The 21715-nt window shown below is 45.2% G+C and overlaps 13 non-coding genes and 1 pseudogene across 13 annotated transcripts; 8 read left to right on the forward strand and 6 right to left on the reverse strand.

The window, feature by feature from the left end:
- Nucleotides 1–183: 183 nt before the first annotated feature.
- On the reverse strand, nt 184–346 carry LOC135021518 (U1 spliceosomal RNA). Its single transcript, XR_010218756.1, has one exon. It is a non-coding gene; the product is annotated as a U1 spliceosomal RNA (small nuclear RNA).
- Nucleotides 347–498: 152 nt separating this feature from the next.
- LOC135021464 (U1 spliceosomal RNA) lies at nt 499–662 on the reverse strand. Its single transcript, XR_010218715.1, has one exon. It is a non-coding gene; the product is annotated as a U1 spliceosomal RNA (small nuclear RNA).
- Nucleotides 663–1337: 675 nt separating this feature from the next.
- On the reverse strand, nt 1338–1493 carry LOC135021599 (U1 spliceosomal RNA). The gene has a single exon (XR_010218823.1). It is a non-coding gene; the product is annotated as a U1 spliceosomal RNA (small nuclear RNA).
- A 2361-nt stretch (nt 1494–3854) lies between these two features.
- On the forward strand, nt 3855–4017 carry LOC135021416 (U1 spliceosomal RNA). Its single transcript, XR_010218667.1, has one exon. It is a non-coding gene; the product is annotated as a U1 spliceosomal RNA (small nuclear RNA).
- Nucleotides 4018–4169: 152 nt separating this feature from the next.
- Nucleotides 4170–4315, forward strand: LOC135021537 (U1 spliceosomal RNA; annotated as a pseudogene).
- Nucleotides 4316–5006: 691 nt separating this feature from the next.
- On the forward strand, nt 5007–5170 carry LOC135021672 (U1 spliceosomal RNA). Its single transcript, XR_010218894.1, has one exon. It is a non-coding gene; the product is annotated as a U1 spliceosomal RNA (small nuclear RNA).
- Nucleotides 5171–5322: 152 nt separating this feature from the next.
- LOC135021528 (U1 spliceosomal RNA) lies at nt 5323–5485 on the forward strand. Its single transcript, XR_010218765.1, has one exon. It is a non-coding gene; the product is annotated as a U1 spliceosomal RNA (small nuclear RNA).
- Nucleotides 5486–6156: 671 nt separating this feature from the next.
- On the forward strand, nt 6157–6320 carry LOC135021381 (U1 spliceosomal RNA). Its single transcript, XR_010218633.1, has one exon. It is a non-coding gene; the product is annotated as a U1 spliceosomal RNA (small nuclear RNA).
- Nucleotides 6321–6472: 152 nt separating this feature from the next.
- Nucleotides 6473–6635, forward strand: LOC135021579 (U1 spliceosomal RNA). Its single transcript, XR_010218808.1, has one exon. It is a non-coding gene; the product is annotated as a U1 spliceosomal RNA (small nuclear RNA).
- A 671-nt stretch (nt 6636–7306) lies between these two features.
- Nucleotides 7307–7470, forward strand: LOC135021390 (U1 spliceosomal RNA). Its single transcript, XR_010218642.1, has one exon. It is a non-coding gene; the product is annotated as a U1 spliceosomal RNA (small nuclear RNA).
- A 6688-nt stretch (nt 7471–14158) lies between these two features.
- On the reverse strand, nt 14159–14274 carry LOC135021605 (U5 spliceosomal RNA). Its single transcript, XR_010218829.1, has one exon. It is a non-coding gene; the product is annotated as a U5 spliceosomal RNA (small nuclear RNA).
- Nucleotides 14275–14560: 286 nt separating this feature from the next.
- Nucleotides 14561–14677, reverse strand: LOC135021650 (U5 spliceosomal RNA). Its single transcript, XR_010218873.1, has one exon. It is a non-coding gene; the product is annotated as a U5 spliceosomal RNA (small nuclear RNA).
- Nucleotides 14678–14947: 270 nt separating this feature from the next.
- LOC135021600 (U5 spliceosomal RNA) lies at nt 14948–15063 on the reverse strand. Its single transcript, XR_010218824.1, has one exon. It is a non-coding gene; the product is annotated as a U5 spliceosomal RNA (small nuclear RNA).
- Nucleotides 15064–15207: 144 nt separating this feature from the next.
- On the forward strand, nt 15208–15371 carry LOC135021492 (U1 spliceosomal RNA). Its single transcript, XR_010218741.1, has one exon. It is a non-coding gene; the product is annotated as a U1 spliceosomal RNA (small nuclear RNA).
- Nucleotides 15372–21715: the final 6344 nt, after the last annotated feature.

Here is a 21715-nt window from a genome sequence, read left to right on the forward strand (position 1 = left end):
AGGCAAATAAAAGGGTGTGGGCCCTGCAGCACTACCTGTAGTTCGCATTGTGCGTTGGAAGGCACAAAGTAAGCAGACGGGAGAAGTCAGGATAGTGCGCAAGGGCATAGAAGGGAGCGGCTCAAGAAAAGAGAAGTGGAAACAGACAGCAAACTAGGCTGGAGAGAGACCTGAGACAAAGAGATCTGAATTATACGAGAGCCGACCAGGGGAAACACAAATTATGCAGTCAAGTTTCCCACATTTGGGGAAATCGCAGGGGCAGCACACCCAGAGTGCAATGGGTGAGCCTTGCCCTGGGAGAAGCACCTTCAAGATCATAGTATCTCACCTGGCAGGTAAGTAGGAGTTGGGCTAGAGCTGGGGAGGGTCGCTGCTCGGGCACCCCCCTGTCAAGTGAAGGAGATCCAACTGAGGCAGCACAATGGAACTCTCGAAAGAAGAACAAGGCTAGAGGAAGATCTGAGACAAAGAAATCTGACTTTTACCAGAGCTGACCAGCGGAAAACACAAACACAGTCCCCCACTACCACAAATAATGCAGGCGAGTTTCCCACATTTGGGGAAATCACAGGGGTCAGCATACCCAGAATGCAATGAATGAAACTCACCCTGGGTGAACAATTTTCATGACCATGGTGTCTCCTATGCAAAATAAGTATGATTTGGGATAGGGCTGGGGAGGGCCGCTGCTCAGGCACATCTCTGTCAAGTAAAGGAGATTCAACTGAGGCAGCACAAGGGAACTCTCATCTGGGGACAACAACTGCAGGGAGAACACATATTTTCAGATGAACATGGGAGGGCAGAAGGCTGCCTAATACTGAAGCACCCCCAAACAACAAACCAAATGCAACAACTAGTGCAAGCATTCCTGGGGGAAGGCCTGCAGCAGATGGATTTGCATATGGTGATGTTATCCAAGCAGTGGGTCAAAGTTGGCTTCAACCCTCATCTGCTTATGAAAAGAGAAAAGGGGCGTGCAGGGCATGGCAGCCTTTTGCGGTGCTTGGATGACCCCTAGATCGCATTAAACACCCCCACCCTCCTTTGGTGTGGGGCTCATGTTGGCCATGCCCCATCCCATGAAGCATTCAAGCTGATTTCTTGCAGCAGCTGGGCATTGTAACAGCTCCAGAGCTGCTCTGTAAGGCAAGTAAAAGGGTGTGGGCCCTGCAGCACTACCTGTAGTTTGCATTGTGCATTGGAAGGCACAAAGTAAGCAGACGGGAGGAGAAGTCAGGATAGTGCACAAGGGTATAGAAGGGAGGGGCTCAAGAAAAAAAGAAGTGGAAACAGACAGCAAACTAGGCTGGAGAGAGACCTGAGACAAAGAGATCTGAATTATACGAGAGCCGACCAGAGGAAACACAAATTATGCAGTCAAGTGTCCCACATTTGGGGAAATCGTAGGAGCAGCACACCCAGAGTGCAATGGGTGAGCCTTGCCCTGGGAGAAGCACCGTCCTGATTATAGTATCTCACCTGGGTGTGCTGCCCCTGCGATTTCCCCAAATGTGGGAAACTTGACTGCATAATTTGTGTTTCCCCTGGTCGGCTCTCATATAATTCAGATCTCTTTGTCTCAGGTCTCTCTCCAGCCTAGTTTGCTGTCTGTTTCCACTTCTTTTTTCTTGAGCCCCTCCCTTCTATACCCTTGTGGACTATCCTGACTTCTCCTCCTGTCTGCTTACTTTGTGCCTTCCAATGCACAATGCAAACTACAGGTAGTGCTGCAGGGCCCACACCCTTTTAGTTGCCTTACAGAGCAGCTCTGGAGCTGTTACAGTGCCAAGCTGCTGCAAGAAATCAGCTTGAATGCTTCAGGGGCTGGGGCATGGCCAACATGAGCCCCACACCAAAGGAGGGTGGGGGTGTTTAATGCGAACTAAGGGTCATCCAAGCGCCGCAAAAGGCCGCCATGCCCTGCATACCCCTTTTCTCTTTTCATATGCAGATGAGGGTTCCAGCCAACTTTGGCCCACTGCTTGGATGACATCACTGTATGCAAATCCGTCTTCTGCAGACCTTCCCCCAGGAATGCTTGTACTAGTTGTTGCATTTGGTTTGTTGTTTGGGGGTGCTTCAGTATTAGGCAGCCTTCTGCCCTCCCATGTTCATCTGAAAATATGTGTTCTCACTGCAGTTGTTGTCCCCAGATGGGAGTTCCCTTGTGCTGCCTCAGTTGAATCTCCTTTACTCTAAAACTTTTAAAACTTAGCAAAAGTGTTTACTAAATAGCTGCTCGGCAAAGTTGCAATGCCGAGACTCCCCGACCAGCTGCCCAGGATGAACCCACCTTTCTAGTAGAATGGGTCTTCACCTAATTCAGTAACGGCAATCCTGCCGTGGAATGAGCATGCTGAATCTTACCACAGATCCAGCGCATAATGGTCTACATGGACGCAGGACACCCAATCCTGTTGGGAGCATACAGGACAAACAGAGCCTCTGTTTTCCTAATCTGAACCGTTCTGGTGACATAAATTTTCGAGGTTCTGACCACAGCCAGAGACTTTGACTCAACGAAGGTGTCAGTGGCCCAAGGCACCATGTGGAAAGATGAACCACCTTCGGCAGAAATTGTTGACGTGTCCTCAATTCTGCTCTATCTTCATGAAAGATCAAATAAAGGCTCTTGTGATACTGCATGGTTTGTACTGTTTTCCATGTGCTCCCAGATCTTTCAAAAAAGAAGCATGGTCAAGAAAGTTCTGTTTGAAAAGAAACAACATTTACTGTCATTGTTATAGAATTTGGGAGAAAAAACAAGAAGAAATCTGCACTGTTGACGCACTGGACAGAATGAATGAATCATAAAATATAACCTTTATTAAGTATGTATTAAAATTGGATAAATATTAATATTATTATCCCAAACTGCAGTGAAACATAAAGGTTAAAATCACAGAACTAACATACATGTGCATAAGAAGAATAAAGAGATGTGAAAAAAAGGTTTAAAAAGCGTGTCCGTGTGTGATTATTTTTGAAGGCACAACCCTGGCGGGGTTGTTTATATAGATATATATGTTGCTAATAATCACTTTCTAGCGTAATGTTATTAAATAGCTGTTAGTATCTATGTCGTCAGGTACCACTGGGTCGTATCCTATATACTCCTGTGGGAAACTTGACTGCATAATTTGTGTTTCCCCTGGTCGGCTCTCGTATAATTCAGATCTCTTTGTCTCAGGTCTCTCTCCAGCCTAGTTTGCTGTCTGTTTCCACTTCTCTTTTCTTGAGCCGCTGCCTTCTATACCCTTGTGCACTCTCCTGACTTCTCCTGTCTGCTTACTTTGTGCCGTCCAACGCACAATGCAAACTACAGGTAGTGCTGCAGGGCCCACACCCTTTTACTTGCCTTACAGAGCAGCTCTGGAGCTGTTACAGTGCCCAGCTGCAGCAAGAAATCAGCTTGAATGCTTCAGGTGCTGGGGCATAGCCAACAAGAGCCCCACACCGACGGAGGGTGGAGGTGTTTAATGCAAACTAGGGGTCAGCCAAGCGCCGCAAAAGGCCGCCATGCCCTGCATGCCCCTTTTCTCTTTTCATATGCAGACGAGGGTTGAAGCCAACTTTGACCCACTGCTTGGATGACATCACCATATGCAAATCCATCTGCGGCAGGCCTTCCCCCAGGAATGCTTGCACTAGTTGTTGCATTTGGTTTGTTGTTTGGGGGTGCTTCAGTATTAGGCAGCCTTCTGCCCTCCCATGTTCATCTGAAAATATGTGTTCTCCCTGCAGTTGTTGTCCCCAGATGAGAGTTCCCTTGTGCTGCCTCAGTTGAATCTCCTTTACTTGACAGAGATGTGCCTGAGCAGCGGCCCTCCCCAGCCCTATCCCAAATCATACTTATTTTGCATAGGAGATACCATGGTCATGAAGATTGTTCTCCCAGGGTTAGGTTCATTCATTGCATTCTGGGTAGCTTACCTCTGTGATTTCCCCAAATGTGGGAAACTCAACTGCATTATTTGTGGTAGTGGGGGACTGTGTTTGTGCTTTCCTCTGGTCAGCTCTGGTAAAAGTCAGATTTCTTTGTCTCAGATCTTCCTCTAGCCTTGTTCTTCTTTCAAGAGTTCCCTTGTGCTGCCTCAGTTGGATCTCCTTCACTTGACAGGGGGGTGCCCGAGCAGCGACCCTCCCCAGCTCTAGCCCAACTCCTACTTACCTGCCAGGTGAGATACTATGATCATGAAGTTGCTTCTCCCAGGGCAAGGCTCACCCATTGCACTCTGGGTGTGCTGCCCCTGCGATTTCCCCAAATGTGGGAAACTTGACTGCATAATTTGTGTTTTCCCTAGTCGGCTCTCATATAATTCAGATCTCTTTGTCTCAGGTTTCTCTCCAGCCTAGTTTGCTGTCTGTTTCCACTTCTTTTTTCTTGAGCCCCTCCCTTCTACACCCTTGTGCACTATCCTGACTTCTCCTCCTGTCTGCTTACTTTGTGCCTTCCAATGCACAATGCAAACTACAGGTAGTGCTGCAGGGCCCACACCCTTTTACTTGCCTTACAGAGCAGCTCTGGAGCTGTTACAGTGCCAAGCTGCTGAAAGAAATCAGCTTGAATGCTTCAGGGGCTGGGGCATGGCCAACATGAGCCCCACACCGAAGGAGGGTGGGGGTGTTTAATGCGAACTAAGGGTCATCCAAGCGCCGCAAAAGGCCGCCATGCCCTGCATACCCCTTTTCTCTTTTCATATGCAGATGAGGGTTCCAGCCAACTTTGGCCCACTGCTTGGATGACATCACTGTATGCAAATCCGTCTTCTGCAGACCTTCCCCCAGGAATGCTTGTACTAGTTGTTGCATTTGGTTTGTTGTTTGGGGGTGCTTCAGTATTAGGCAGCCTTCTGCCCTCCCATGTTCATCTGAAAATATGTGTTCTCCCGGCAGTTGTTGTCCCCAGATGAGAGTTCCTTTGTGCTGCCTCAGTTGAATCTCCTTTACTTGACAGAGATGTGCCTTAGCAGCGGCCCTCCCCAGCCAATTCCCAAATCATACTTATTTTGCATAGGAGATACCATGGTCATAAAGATTGTTCTCCCAGGGTGAGGTTCATTCATTGCATTCTGGGTATGCTGACCCCTGTGATTTCCCCAAATGTGGGAAACTCAACTGCATTATTTGTGGTAGTGGGGGACTGTGTTTGTGTTTTCCTCTGGTCAGCTCTGGTAAAAGTCAGATTTCTTTGTCTCAGATCTTCCTCTAGCCTTGTTCTTCTTTCGAGAGTTCCATTGTGCTGCCTCAGTTTGATCTCCTTCACTTGACAGGGGGGTACCCAAGCAGCGACCCTCCCCAGCTCTAGCCCAACTCCTACATACCTGCCAGGTGAGATACTATGATCATGAAGGTGCTTCTCCCAGGGCAAGGCTCACCCATTGCACTCTGGGTGTGCTGCTCCTGCGATTTCCCCAAATGTGGGAAACTTGACTGCATAATTTGTGTTTCCCCTGGTCGGCTCTCGTATAATTCAGATCTCTTTGTCTCAGGTCTCTCTCCAGCCTAGTTTGCTGTCTGTTTCCACTTCTCTTTTCTTGAGCCGCTGCCTTCTATGCCCTTGTGCACTCTCCTGACTTCTCCTGTCTGCTTACTTTGTGCCTTCCAACGCACAATGCAAACTACAGGTAGTGCTGCAGGGCCCACACCCTTTTACTTGCCTTTCAGAGCAGCTCTGGAGCTGTTACAGTGCCCAGCTGCTGCAAGAAATCAGCTTGAATGCTTCAGGGGCTGGGGCATAGCCAACATGAGCCCCACACCGACGGAGGGTGGAGGTGTTTAATGCGAACTAAGGGTCATCCAAGCGCCGCAAAAGGCCGCCATGCCCTGCATACCCCTTTTCTCTTTTCATATGCAGATGAGGGTTCCAGCCAACTTTGGCCCACTGCTTGGATGACATCACCGTATGCAAATCCGTCTTCTGCAGACCTTTTCCCAGGAATGCTTGTACTAGTTGTTGCATTTGGTTTGTTGTTTGGGGGTGCTTCAGTATTAGGCAGCCTTCTGCTCTCCCATGTTCATCTGAAAATATCTGTTCTCCCTGCAGTTGTTGTCCCCAGATGAGAGTTCCCTTGTGCTGCCTCAGTTGAATCTCCTTTACTTGACAGAGATGTGCCTGAGCAGCGGCCCTCCCCAGCCCTATCCCAAATCATACTTATTTTGCATAGGAGATACCATTGTCATGAAGATTGTTCTCCCAGGGTGAGGTTCATTCATTGCATTCTGGGTATGCTGACCCCTGTGATTTCCCCAAATGTGGGAAACTCGACTGCATTATTTGTGGTAGTGGGGGACTGTGTTTGTGCTTTCCTCTGGTCAGCTCTGGTAAAAGTCAGATTTCTTTGTCTCAGATCTTCCTCTAGCCTTGTTCTTTTTTCGAGAGTTTCCTTGTGCTGCCTCAGTTGGATCTCCTTCACTTGACAGGGGGGTGCCCGAACAGCGACCCTCCCCAGCTCTAGCCCAACTCCTACTTACCTGCCAGGTGAGATACTATGATCAGGAAGGTGCTTCTCCCAGGGCAAGGCTCACCCAATGCACTCTGGGTGTGCTGCTCCTACGATTTCCCCAAATGTGGGACACTTGATTACATAATTTGTGTTTCCTCTGGTCGGCTCTCGTATAATTCAGATCTCTTTGTCTCAGGTCTCTCTCCAGCCTAGTTTGCTGTCTGTTTCCACTTCTCTTTTCTTGAGCCGCTCCCTTCTATGCCCTTGTGCACTATCCTGACTTCTCCCGTCTGCTTACTTTGTGCCTTCCAACGCACAATGCAAACTACAGGTAGTGCTGCAGGGCCCACACCCTTTTACTTGCTTTACAGAGCAGCTCTGGAGCTGTTACAGTGCCCAGCTGCTGCAAGAAATCAGCTTTAATGCTTCAGGGGCTGGGGCATAGCCAACATGAGCCCCACACCGAAGGAAGGTGGAGGTGTTTAATGCGAACTAGGGGTCATCCAAGCGCCGCAAAAGGCAGCCATGCCCTGCACACCCCATTTTTATTTTCATATGCAGACGAGGGTTGAAGCAAACTTTGACCCACTGCTTGGATGACATCACCATATGCAAATCCATCTGCTGCAGGCCTACTACCAGGAATGTTTGCACTAGTAGTTGCATTTGGTTTGTTGTTTGGGGGTGCTTCAGTATTAGGCAGCCTTCTGCCCTCCCATGTTCATCTGAAAATATGTGTTCTCCCTGCAGTTGTTGTCCCCAGATGAGAGTTCCCTTGTGTTGCCTCAGTTGAATCTCCTTTACTTGACAGAGATGTGCCTGAGCAGCGGCCCTCCCCAGCCCTATCCCAAATCATACTTATTTTGCATAGGAGATACCATGGTCATGAAGATTGTTCTCCCAGGGTGAGGTTCATTCATTGCACTCTGGGTATGCTGACCCCTGTGATTTCCCCAAATGTGGGAAACTCGACTGCATTATTTGTGGTAGTGGGGGACTGTGTTTGTGCTTTCCTCTGGTCAGCTCTGGTAAAAGTCAGATTTCTTTGTCTCAGATCTTCCTCTAGCCTTGTTCTTCTTTCGAGAGTTCCCTTGTGCTGCCTCAGTTGGATCTCCTTCACTTGACAGGGGGTGCCCGAGCAGCAATCCTCCACAGCTCTAGCCCAACTCCTACTTACCTGCCAGGTGAACTATGATCTTCACTGTTAGGGCAATCAGGATGTGGAATTCCCTGCCAGGGAAGGTGGTAATGGCGGACTCTGTAATTGGATTTAAAAAAGGAATGGATACATTTCTGAATGAAAAAGCTATCCAAGGTTATAATACTTAAAATATCAACATGGTTAATCCGGGGGTAACATGAGTTATAGTAGCTAACTAGTCATAAAACATTATTCAGCAAGTATGTAGAATCATCACAACTTAAAACAGGTTGAACACGATGGGCAATTTGCCTCTATTCAACCTCAAAAACTATGTTACTATATGTTACTATATTACTATGTTACTGTAGTATACAGAACACCACAATATAATGAGCAGTGATAGTGAGCACTGATGAGGATACTAGAACTGACACTGAGCAGCAAGATGCAGCACTGGACTATTAGTAATGTACTGTAGTATGCTGAGCACCACAATGCAGCACAAGACAATGAGCAGTGATACTGAGCACTGATGAGGATACTACTGAGAACTGACACTGAGCAGGAGAGACACACTACTAGTATTACAGAGCAGCAATAAGTAACCACTGATACTGAGCACTGATATTGAGATTTCCACTGAGAGAACATAGCCACGTCCTCTCCGCTCTCTCTTCAATGCACGAGTAAAAATGGCGGCAACGCGCAGCTCTTTATATGGAATCCGAATCTCGCGAGAATCCGACAGCGGGATGATGACATTTTCCCTTGTTCAGGTTTTCCGAGTCAGGCGGGAACAACCGAGCCTGCCTCGGACCAGTGTAAACCACGTGGAGTTCGTCGGGAATTCGGTTCTCGGAGAACCGAACCCGCTCCTCTCTACCTTATACCCATCAATTTTTTTATTTTCAATCTAAGCCCCTGCAGTTTTCTGTAAGCATCTGCTTCGCTATGATGATCAACAAGTCACAAGGGCAAACACGCGTAGATCTTAGGACCAGCTGCTACAAGCATGGCAGAGGTGTCACTATCACTGGTGACACCCAGAGAGGTGGCGAGGGAGATTGTAATGCAGTGCGCGCAGATAAGCAGTGCAATGGTAAAAAGGAGGCATGGTTTCATAGGTAGGGGCGTGGCCTGGTGGCCTGAATCTACATTTTGTTGCTCCGGGTGTCCCGGGGGTTGGGGGCTGCACCCGGGGACTAGTGTGTGTGCGGTGCTGGCTCCTGCACAGTGACAGGGCATGGCCACCGAGCATGACGCCTCCATTCTTGACCATGCTGTAATTGCAGTCGCACTGCAGTTCAGCGTGATCATATAAAATGGTGTAGCCTCCTGCTGGTGCAGACTGTATGTGCGCGCAGGAAGCCGCCACCATTTTTGTGATCACAGCGGCTGAATGTGATGTCATACAGCCGCTGTGACCACGCCCCCTGTGTCTCCTCCGTTGCAGACCCCATTTTGAAGCCTTGCCCCCGCACCGCTCCATCCCTGACTTGGAAATGGAGTGTTGCTGACCCCCCTCTCCCCCCCCCCCACCCCGATTGACAGGCAGAGGCGATCGCATTCTCTGCGGGGTGCCGCAGAAAATGCAGGCACATGCGTATGCTCTTAGCAATTTTTGCAGTTGGATCGCTTATTGTGATTGCAATCCAACCTGAATCAGGCCCTATTACCTATCACAATGCGCTGCGGGCAGTACAAAATTGGGTTAATATAGGAGTAAAACTCCCAGACCTGTGCTCCTTAACTGTACCTGGTGGCTAGTGGAGCGGCTGCCCAGTAATCAGTGTCCACGCCAGTGCGCACACGGTCCACCCCCTACGGCCACGCTCCCCTTCATCAGCGGCCTCGTGATCCGGAAGGGCGGTGTGTGTGTGACTGACCTTAGGAAGAAACTGGAGCCTCCGCTGCAGTGACCCAGCAACCAGGGCACGGGAGTATACAGCGCCGCTGGGAGTGATGAAGCTGCAGTAAAGATGTCTATTAGACCTAGCCTGCTGCAGCCCTTGTAGATTCTCATAAAACAAGTTCTTCTTTTCTTGTCAAAATTAATAGCTAAGAATAGGCTGCCTGAGGCAGGCCCCTGTTAAGAGGCCTGCTACTGAAGGCACCAACTACAAACTGAGCTCCCTGTTCATGGAAGCGGGGTTATAGAGGAGAATGCACTGAGCATCTTGGGAACAGTCAAAAGCTTTGAGCCGGTTGGTGCCTCAGATCAAGATCCTACTCTACACCCCAATGTGAATCCTTGTGGAGTCCAGTGTACCCCACAGAAGAAATTAATGTGTCACACCCATTGGCAGCAACCTTAGAATAGCTGCTGACGGGCACAATTGAGAAAGGAAGGGGGGGGGGGACATTTGAATCCAGCACATAGATGCAATTCAAATATGTAATTTGTACCTTCCTATTTTAAAATATAATGGATGAACCTCACCCTGTGAGAACAATCTTCATGATCAAGAGATCTCATATGCAAAATAAGTATGAGTTGGGATAGGGCTGGGGAGGGTGGCTGCTCGGGCAGCCCCTCCCCCGTCAAGTTAAGGAGATTCAACTGAGGACGCACAAGGGAACTCTCGTCTGGGGACAACAACTGCAGGGAGACCACATCTGTTCAGATGAACATGGGAGGGTGGAAGGCTGCCTAATATTGAAGCACCATCAAATATCAAACCATATGCAACAACTAGTACAAGCATTCCAGGGGGAAGGTCTGCAGAAGACGGATTTGCATACAGTGATGTCATCCTAGCAGTGGACCAAAGTTGGCTGGAACTCTCATCTGCATATGAAAAGAGAAAAGGGGCATGCAGGGCATGGCGGCCTTTTGCGGTGCTTGGATGACCCCTAGTTCGCATTAAACACCCCCACCCTCCTTTGGTGTGGGGCTCATGTTGGCCATGCCCCATCCCCTGAAGCATTCAAGCTGATTTCTTGCAGCAGCTGGGCACTGTAACAGCTCCAGAGCTGTTCTGTAAGGCAAGTAAAAGGGTGTGGGCCCTGCAGCACCACCTGTAGTTCGCATTGTGCGTTGGAAGGCACAAAGTAAGCAGACGGGAGGAGAAGTCAGGATAGTGCGCAAGGGCATCCTTTTCTCTTAGTCCGTAGAGGATGCTGGGGTCACATTAAGAACCATGGGGTATAGACGGGATCCGCAAGAGACATGGGCACTTTAAGACTTTCAAAGGGTGTGAACTGGCTCCTCCCTCTATGCCCCTCCTCCAGACTCCAGTTATAGGAACTGTGCCCAGGGAGACGGACATTTCGAGGAAAGGATTTATTGTTAAACTAAGGTGAGCATCTTACCAGCTCACACCTTAAGCATGCCGCAGAACGTGGCATTCAACAGAACACAAGCCAACGGCATGAACAATTGCAGCAAAAAGCTGACCAGAACCATAACACAACATGTGTATAACCACAAGTAATAACTGCAGACACAGTATGGACTGGGACGGGTGCCCAGCATCCTCTACGGACTAAGAGAAAAGGATTTACCGGTAGGTATTAAAATCCTATTTTCTCATACGACCTAGAGGATGCTGGGGTCACATTAAGAACCATGGGGTTATACCAAAGCTCTTGAACGGGTGGGAGAGTGCGTACGACTCTGCAGCACCGAATGACCCAACTTGAGGTTATCATCAGCCAAGGTATCAAACTTGTAAAACTTAGCAAAAGTGTTTACTAAATAGCTGCTCGGCAAAGTTGCAATGCCGAGACTCCCCGACCAGCTGCCCAGGATGAACCCACCTTTCTAGTAGAATGGGTCTTCACCTAATTCAGTAACGGCAATCCTGCCGTGGAATGAGCATGCTGAATCTTACCACAGATCCAGCGCATAATGGTCTACATGGAAGCAGGACACCCAATCCTGTTGGGAGCATACAGGACAAACAGAGCCTCTGTTTTCCTAATCTGAACCGTTCTGGTGACATAAATTTTCAAAGTTCTGACCACAGCCAGAGACTTTGACTCAACGAAGGTGTCAGTGGCCAAAGGCACCATGTGGAAAGATGAACCACCTTCTGCAGAAATTGTTGACGTGTCCTCAATTCTGCTCTATCTTCATGAAAGATCAAATAAAGGCTCTTGTGATACTGCATGGTTTGTACTGTTTTCCATGTGCTCCCAGATCTTTCAAGCAAGTAGCATGGTCAAGAAAGTTCTGTTTGAAAAGTAACAACATTTACTGTCATTGTTATAGAATTTGGGAGAAAAAACAAGAAGAAATCTGCACTGTTGACGCACTGGACAGAATGAATGAATCATAAAATATAACCTTTATTAAGTATGTATTAAAATTGGATAAATATTAATATTATTATCCCAAACTGCAGTGAAACATAAAGGTTAAAATCACAGAACTAACATACATGTGCATAAGAAGAATAAAGAGATGTGAAAAAAAGGTTTAAAAAGCGTGTCCGTGTGTGATTATTTTTGAAGGCACAACCCTGGCGGGGTTGTTTATATAGATATATATGTTGCTAATAATCACTTTCTAGCGTAATGTTATTAAATAGCTGTTAGTATCTATGTCGTCAGGTACCACTGGGTCGTATCCTATATACTCCCTTCACTCAATAGGGGTTACCTCCCGGGAAGCCATCCCCATTGGCGAATTTGTGGGGGTGATTGAGTATAACCGGTAAGCTAACCTCCAATTTGTGGGGTGCTTAGGTAGATGGGGATCACTTATTTCTCTGTGTCCCCTAAGACTATATTCCTAAATTCAATACCATAGCTTTCTATATCGGATAAGGAATCACTTGATAGGGAAATCTCTATGCATCATGGAAAGATCATATTTATTAATATCCAAACTAAAAAAATGATGAATAGCTTTAATTTAGCTGTTTAGATATAGTTAATTGGCGAGATATACCAACAGGTGCGGTTGCCTTAAGGAATATGGCAATTCTAATATAAATAGCAGCCCTCCTTCATATAATCAGCCAGATCTTATTAAATCTGGTCCAGATATAGCCGTTCAGATATACTTAATTGACAACATATATCAATCGGTGGGGTTGCCTTAAGGAATATAGCAATTCCAATTCTCATATAAATAGCAACCTTCCTTCATATATTCAGCCAGATCTTATTTAATCTGATCTAGGCGTAGGCAATAATGCTTTCCTTAGAGGTATAGCCACCTCAATTCTTATTAGGAAGCAAAGTGTCTGTCATAATGGTTTATCCAATTCATCTAAGAAATAATATATTCCATGTGTCAGAGATTCATTACTCTCTATTTACACTGTTAAAGAGTTAATTCTTATTATGTTACAGTGTAATGAAATTATCATATAGGGAGATGTGGCAATTCCATGTGCTATATATATAATAACCCTTAGTGGTCCAGATTCCACAATGAGGAATTTTCTTATAAACCGCTGAAACACACAGCTATTTGACTGACTTCCAAATATATCTATCTCACTTTGTAACAGTCTTATGATAGAGAAACCGTTACATATTCGGTCACTTAGTTATCTAAAGGTAAACAGACTCAGTGTGAGGGTAATATAATATATCAAATGCGCTGTCAATAATCGTGGTAACTGGTGTAATAATGTGGTATATTGAGTATGCTAGTAAGGCATATAACTGCTCTCCAGCCTTTAAGTGTTACCAATCAATTTGTTACACTGTAAAGGATTTATGGTGTCCTGTTAGGACATGCAGCTGCTAGGCTGACTCAAAGATTTATCCATTTGTAACAATTATGTAACAGTTATATACATGTTACTGGTATTACATAGAAATAGTATGACACAGGCCAGCAGTCCCATGTGTCTAGATTCCACAATAGGAGATTTTCTTTGTCTTATAAACTGCTGGAACACACAGCTGCTAGACTGACTTCAAATATATATACCGGTATTACTTTGTAACAGTCTTATAGTAAAGAGACTGTTACACACTGTCATTTAGTTATCTCAAGGTTAGCAGATTCTGTATTACTTTGTAACAGTCTTATAGTAAAGAGACTGTTACACACTGTCATTTAGTTATCTCAAGGTTAGCAGATTCTGTGTGAGGATAGTGTTCTGTTAGAACATGCAGCTGCTAGGCTGACTCATAGAAAATGTATCCATTTGTAACAAATGACACATACAGCATTAAATTAATATCTATAGCAGCCCATGTGACATCTCTACTCTTATCATAATTGTCTGGTTATTGCCAATCTGGACAGCAGGAGTGATATATATTCACTAGTCCCAATATCCCATCATATAAATATACCCACACTGATATACATTCTTATCAAGAGTTATTAGTAGCTATCTGTATGCACTTTAGACATTGTAATTGCTAAGTGACATCATATCTAGTGTATTCCTTTCTTATAGCTCAGCTTCTATTCCCTATTAGTGGAGACTAACAGCTAACATCATAATCATATATTTTTGTTTTATAACATTTCACATGAGTCAAATACACGCGGACACGCCGTGCCCTACACGCGTGTTTCACTGCATCTATGGCAACTTACATTAAAGCTAACAAGAAAGCACACTCGTTCTGTCTTTAAACTGATAAAAGAAACCCCAATAATATGGGGCATGCAAAAATTTAGATAAAACTCAGTTTTGCTCCTCTCCACGGAAATCTTTAGTAAAAGGCGAAAGATTTGTTCGTTCTGAAGAGAAACCAGAGCATGACCAAGATTCCACCTGTCGCCTGAGTGCCATGCCAGCAGTCCTCATTCAGCTCAAAGTGAGCACCCAATATGAAAGAAAGAAAGCAGATTTCTCACCAGGCTTCCCCTTGCTATAAGCATGGTTTGTACTCTTTTCCATGTGCTCCCAGATCTTTCAAGCAATTAGTATGGTCAAGAAAGTTCTGCTTGAAAAGAAACAGACATTTACTGTCATTGTTATACAAATAAACTTACATTAAAGCCAACAAGAAAGCTCACTCGTTCTGTCTTTAAACTGATAAAAGAAACCCCAATAATATGGGGCATGCAAAAATTGAGATAAAACTCAGTTTTGCTCCTCTCCACGGATAATCTTTAATAAAAGGCGAAAGATTTGTTCATTCTGAAGAGAAACCAGAGCATGACCAAGATTCCACCTGTCGCCTGAGTGCCATGCCAGCAGTCCTCATTCAGATCAAAGTGAGCGCCCAATTTGAAAGAAAGCAGATTTCTCACCTGGCTTCTCCTTGCTATAAGCATGGTTTGTACTGTATTCCATGTGCTCCCAGATCTTTCAAGCAAGTAGCATGGTCAAGAAAGTTCTGTTTGAAAAGAAACAAACATTTACTGTAATTTCTATGCAAATGAGCTTTCATTAAAGCACACTCATTCTATCTTTAAACCGATAAAAGAAACCCCAAAAAGATGGGGCATGCAAAAATTGAGGTAAAACTCAGTTTTGCTCCTCTCCACGGAAATCTTTAGTAAAAGGCGAAAGATTTGTTCGTTCTGAAGAGAAACCAGAGCATGACCAAGATTTTCATCTGAAAATATGTGTTCTCCCTGCAGTTGTTGTCCCCAGATGAGAGTTCCCTTGTGCTGCCTCAGTTGAATCTCCTTTACTTGACAGAGATGTGCCTGAGCAGCGGCCCTCCCCAGCCCTATCCCAAATCATACTTATTTTGCATAGGAGATACCATGGTCATGAAGATTGTTCTCCCAGGGTGAGGTTCATTCATTGCATTCTGGGTATGCTGACCCCTGTGATTTCCCCAAATGTGGGAAACTCGACTGCATTATTTGTGGTAGTGGGGGACTGTGTTTGTGCTTTCCTCTGGTCAGCTCTGGTAAAAGTCAGATTTCTTTGTCTCAGATCTTCCTCTAGCCTTGTTCTTCTTTCGAGAGTTCCCTTGTGCTGCCTCAGTTGGATCTCCTTCACTTGAGAGGGGGTGCCCGAGCAGCAATCCTCCACAGCTCTAGCCCAACTCCTACTTACCTGCCAGGTGAGATACTATGATCTTCACTGTTAGGGCAATCAGGATGTGGAATTCCCTGCCAGGGAAGGTGGTAATGGCGGACTCTGTAATTGGATTTAAAAAAGGAATGGATACATTTCTGAATGAAAAAGCTATCCAAGGTTATAATACTTAAAATATCAACATGGTTAATCCGGGGGTAACATGAGTTATAGTAGCTAACTAGTCATAAAACATTATTCAGCAAGTATGTAGAATCATCACAACTTAAAACAGGTTGAACACGATGGGCAATTTGCCTCTATTCAACCTCAAAAACTATGTTACTATATGTTACTATATTACTATGTTACTGTAGTATACAGAAAACCAAAATGCAATGAACAGTGATAGTGAGCACTGATGAGGATACTAGAACTGACACTGAGCAGCAAGATGCAGCACTGGACTATTAGTAATGTACTGTAGTATGCTGAGCACCACAATGCAGCACAAGACAATGAGCAGTGATACTGAGCACTGATGAGGATACTACTGAGAACTGACACTGAGCAGGAGAGACACACTACTAGTATTACTGAGCAGCAATAAGTAACCACTGATACTGAGCACTGCTATTGAGATTTCCACTGAGAGAACATAGCCACGTCCATTCCGCTCTCTCTTCAATGCACGAGTAAAAATGGCGGCAACGCGCAGCTCTTTATATGGAATCCGAATCTCGCGAGAATCCGACAGCGGGATGATGACATTTTCCCTTGTTCAGGTTTTCCGAGTCAGGCGGGAACAACCGAGCCTGCCTCGGACCAGTGTAAACCACGTGGAGTTCGTGGGGAATTCGGTTCTCGGAGAACCGAACCCGCTCCTCTCTACCTTATACCCATCAATTTTTTTATTTTCAATCTAAGCCCCTGCAGTTTTCTGTAAGCATCTGCTTCGCTATGATGATCAACAAGTCACAAGGGCAAACACTCAGGGCTTGAGGCGTAGATCTTAGGACCAGCTGCTACAAGCATGGCAGAGGTGTCACTATTACTGGTGACACCCAGAGAGGTGGCGAGGGAGATTGTAATGCAGTACGCGCAGATAAGCAGCGCAATGGTAAAAAGGAGGCATGGTTTCATAGGTAGGGACGTGGCCTGGTGGCCTGAATCTACATTTTGTTGCTCCGGGTGTCCCGGGGGTTGGGGGCTGCACCCGGGGACTAGTGTGTGAGCGGTGCTGGCTCCTGCACAGTGAAAAGGCATGGCCACCCAGCATGACGCCTCCCTTCTTGACCATGCTGTAATTGCAGTCGCACTGCAGTTCAGCGTGATCATAAAAAATGGTGTAGCCTCCTGCTGGTGCAGACTGTATGTGCGCGCAGGAAGCCGCCACCATTTTTGTGATCACAGCGGCTGAATGTGATGTCATACAGCCGCTGTGACCACGCCCCCTGTGTCTCCTCCGTTGCAGACCCCATTTTGAAGCATTGCCCCTGCACCGCTCCATCCCTGACTTGGAAATGGAGTGTTGCTGACCCACCTATCCCCCCCCCCCCCCGCCCCGATTGACAGGCAGAGGCGATCGCATTCTCTGCAGGGTGCCGCAGAAAATGCAGGCACATGCGTATGCTCTTAGCAATTTTTGCAGTTGGATCGCTTATTGTGATTGCAATCCAACCTGAATCAGGCCCTATTACCTATCACAATGCGCTGCGGGCAGTACAAAATTGGGTTAATATAGGAGAAAAACCCCCAGACCTGTGCTCCTTAACTGTACCTGGTGACTAGTGGAGCGGCTGCCCAGTAATCAGTGTCCACGCCAGTGCGCACATGGTCCACCCCCTACGGCCACGCTCCCCTTCAACAGCGGCCTCGTGATCCGGAAGGGTGGTGTGTGTGTGACTGACCTTAGGATGAAACCGGAGCCTCCGCTGCAGTGACCCAGCAACCAGGGCACGGGAGTATACAGCGCCGCTGGGAGTGATGAAGCTGCAGTAAAGATGTCTATTAGACCTAGCCTGCTGCAGCCCTTGTAGATTCTCATAAAACAAGTTCTTCTTTTCTTGTCAAAATTTATAGCTAAGAATAGGCTGCCTGAGGCAGGCCCCTGTTAAGTGGCCTGCTACTGAAGGCACCAACTACACACTGAGCTCCCTGTTCATGGAAGCGGGGTTATAGAGGAGAATGCACTGAGCATCTTGGGAACAGTCAAAAGCTTTGAGCCGGTTGGTGCCTCAGATCAAGATCCTACTCTACACCCCAATGTGAATCCTTGTGGAGTCCAGTGTACCCCACAGAAGAAATTAATGTGTCACACCCATTGGCAGCAACCTTAGAATAGCTGCTGACGGGCACAATTGAGAATGGAAGGGGGGGGGGGGGGACATTTGAATCCAGCACATAAATGCAATTCAAATATGTAATTTGTACCTTCCTATTTTAAAATATAATGGATGAACCTCACCCTGTGAGAACAATCTTCATGATCAAGAAATCTCATATGCAAAATAAGTATGAGTTGGGATAGGGCTGGGGAGGGTGTCTGCTCTGGCAGCCCCTCCCCCGTCAAGTTAAGGAGATTCAACTGAGGAAGCACAAGGGAACTCTCGTCTGGGGACAACAACTGCAGGGAGACCACATCTTTTCAGATGAACATGGGAGGGCGGAAGGCTGCCTAATACTGAAGCACCATCAAATATCAAACCATATGCAACATCTAGTACAAGCATTCCTGGGGGAAGGTCTGCAGCAGACGGATTTGCATACAGTGATGTTATCCAAGCAGTGGGCCAAAGTTGGCTGGAACCCTCATCTGCATATGAAAAGAGAAAAGGGGCGTGCAGGGCATGGCGGCCTTTTGCAGTGCTTGGATGACCCCTAGTTCTCATTAAACACCCCCACCCTCCTTTGGTGTGGGGCTCATGTTGGCCATGCCCCATCCCCTGAAGCATTCAAGCTGATTTCTTGCAGCAGCTGGGCACTGTAACAGCTCCAGAGCTGTTCTGTAAGGCAAGTAAAAGGGTGTGGGCCCTGCAGCACCACCTGTAGTTCGCATTGTGTGTTGGAAGGCACAAAGTAAGCAGACGGGAGGAGAAGTCAGGATAGTGCGCAAGGGCATCCTTTTCTCTTAGTCCGTAGAGGATGCTGGGGTCACATTAAGAACCATGGGGTATAGACGGGATCCGCAAGAGACATGGGCACTTTAAGACTATCAAAGGGTGTGAACTGGCTCCTCCCTCTATGCCCCTCCTCCAGACTCCAGTTATAGGAACTGTGCCCAGGGAGACGGACATTTCGAGGAAAGGATTTATTGTTAAACTAAGGTGAGCATCTTACCAGCTCACACCTTAAGCATGCCGCAGAACGTGGCATTCAACAGAACACAAGCCAACGGCATGAACAATTGCAGCAAAAAGCTGACCAGAACCATAACACAACATGTGTATAACCACAAGTAATAACTGCAGACACAGTATGGACTGGGACGGGTGCCCAGCATCCTCTACAGACTAAGAGAAAAGGATTTACCGGTAGGTATTAAAATCCTATTTTCTCATACGACCTAGAGGATGCTGGGGTCACATTAAGAACCATGGGGTTATACCAAAGCTCTTGAACGGGTGGAAGAGTGCGTACGACTCTGCAGCACCGAATGACCCAACTTGAGGTTATCATCGGCAGGGATGCAGTGGCGTTAATGTTTCCTGGTGTCAACCTGTATTATTTCAGTAGATATTGAAATGAGGATGCATCTTGCTGCCTTTCCAATGAAGCAAGTTTAATTTAGTAATAGGTGAAAAACCATCCCTACAAAGATGTTAATCAGATACTTGGCTTTGTGGACACTTTTCAGAGAACAAATTTGTTAGCATAAAAATAAAGCCAGAAAATGAAGAGCTGTTTAATCACTCAATTGGATTTTTTTGCCAGCATATTTCTTTTTCTCTGCAAACCACTGCTAAATTGTGCTTCCTAGCTGTTTTTATAAAATCACTGAATCAAATCTAACTCTGATTACATCAGAGAAGGCCAGGTACCCTACACCATAACAGGGGTTTTTGAAATTTTGACTTGTCTACTTAAAGATCACCAAAATCTGATAACAAGGTCAATTACATCCCTGGGTGGGATTGAACCACCAACCCTTTGGTTAATAACCAATCACACTAACCGATTGCACCACAGAGACACTTTGCAAAAGTCCATACTGACAAAGGCTAATAAGCATTCATCTAGAACGTTTCCTAGAAAAACTTTAAAAAGTCAATAATCTGGAGAGTTTTTGTAAGATGTTTCTTCCATCAACCAACGAAGAAACACATTGGTACTTTCCCATGATGAGTGAGTGCTTCAGGATCTCTTGCACTTACATGTGCAGCAGAGTACTGTAATGAAAGCATGCTGGGTTCATAACCCAGAGGTAGGCAGATTGAAACTATCCTCTGCTATATGCATTTTTTTTTGTTAATTAAAGTAATCCAAAACTGGGATTGATATTTTTTCTCTTTTATTTTTACTTAAAGTACAATAACTTTTACCATTTTAATATGTTTTAATAGTATATTGACAGCATTGTTTTCTTTCAAAAATCCACTTAATTTTCTTTACCCTATTATTAAAATGGTAATTGACAAAAACAAACTACATTGTCACCAGAAGAGCAATACAAAATGTACAAGTGATATATTAAAATCATCTTTCCAGCTTGAATTTCAATGATGCATTGGGGCAACGATTTTGTGAGAAACATCTTCACCCTTAAATAAAGATTTTCTTAATTCCTTACCTGTGTGCTAATTAGATATCACCTTGTTTTCACATTAAACAGACTTCCACATGAGAAAGCAGCAAGGATGCAGTAGCGTTAATGTTTCCTGGTGTCAACCTGTATTATTTCAGTAGATATTGAAATGAGGATGCATCTTGCTGCCTTTCCAATGAAGCAAGTTTAATTTAGTAATAGGTGAAAAACCATCCCTACAAATATGTTAATCAGATACTTGGCTTTGTGGACTCTTTTCAGAGAACAAATTAGTTAGCATAAAAATAAAGCCAGAAAATGAAGAGCTGTTTAATCACTCAATTGGATTTTTCTGCCACATATTTCTTTTTCTCTGCAACCCACTGCTAAATTGTGCTTCCTAGCTGTTTTTATAAAATCACTGAATCAAATCTAACTCTGATTACATCAGAGAAGGCCAGGTACCCTACACCATAACAGGGGGTTTGAAATTTTGACTTGTCTACTTAAAGATCACCAAAATCTGATAACAAGGTCAATTAAGTCCCTGGGTGGGATTGAACCACCAACCTTTTGGTTAATAGCCTTACACACTAACTGATTGCGCCACAGCGACACTTTGCAAAAGTATATACTGACAAAGGCTAATAAGCATTCATCTAGAACGATTCCTAGAAACATTTTAAAAAGTCAATAATGTGGAGAGTTTTTGTAAGATGTTTCTTCCATCAACCAATGAAGAAACACATTGGTACTTTCCCATGATGAGTGAGTGCTTCAGGATCTCTTGCACTTACATGTGCAGCAGAGTACTGTAATGGAAGCATGCTGGGTCCATAACCCAGAGGTAGGCAGATTGAAACTATCCTCTGCTATATGCATTTTTTTTGTTAATTAAAGTAATCCAAAACTGGGATTGATATTTTTGCTCTTTTATTTTTACTTAAAGTACAATAACTTTTACCATTTTAATTTGTTTTAATAGTATATTGACAGTATTGTTTTCTTTCAAAAATCCAATTAATTTTCTTTACCCGATTATTAAAATGGTAATTGACAAAAACAAACTACATTGTCACCAGAAGAGCAATACAAAATGTACAAGTGATATATTAAAATCATCTTTCCAGCTTGAATTTCAATGATGCATTGGGGCAACGATTTTGTGAGAAACATCTTCACCCTTAAATAAAGATTTTCTTAATTCCTTACCTGTGTGCTAATTAGATATCACCTTGTTTTCACATTAAACAGACTTCCACATGAGAAAACAGCAAAGATGCAGTGGCGTTAATGTTTCCTGGTGTCAACCTGTATTATTTCCGTAGATATTGAAATGAGGATGCATCTTGCTGCCTTTCCAATGAAGCAAGTTTAATTTAGTAATAGGTGAAAAACCATCCCTACAAAGATGTTAATCAGATACTTGGCTTTGTGGACACTTTTCAGAGTACAAATTTGTTATCATAAAAATAAAGCC

This window comes from Pseudophryne corroboree, unplaced genomic scaffold (genome assembly GCF_028390025.1).
Source record: "Pseudophryne corroboree isolate aPseCor3 unplaced genomic scaffold, aPseCor3.hap2 scaffold_370, whole genome shotgun sequence".
Taxonomy (NCBI): domain Eukaryota; kingdom Metazoa; phylum Chordata; class Amphibia; order Anura; family Myobatrachidae; genus Pseudophryne; species Pseudophryne corroboree.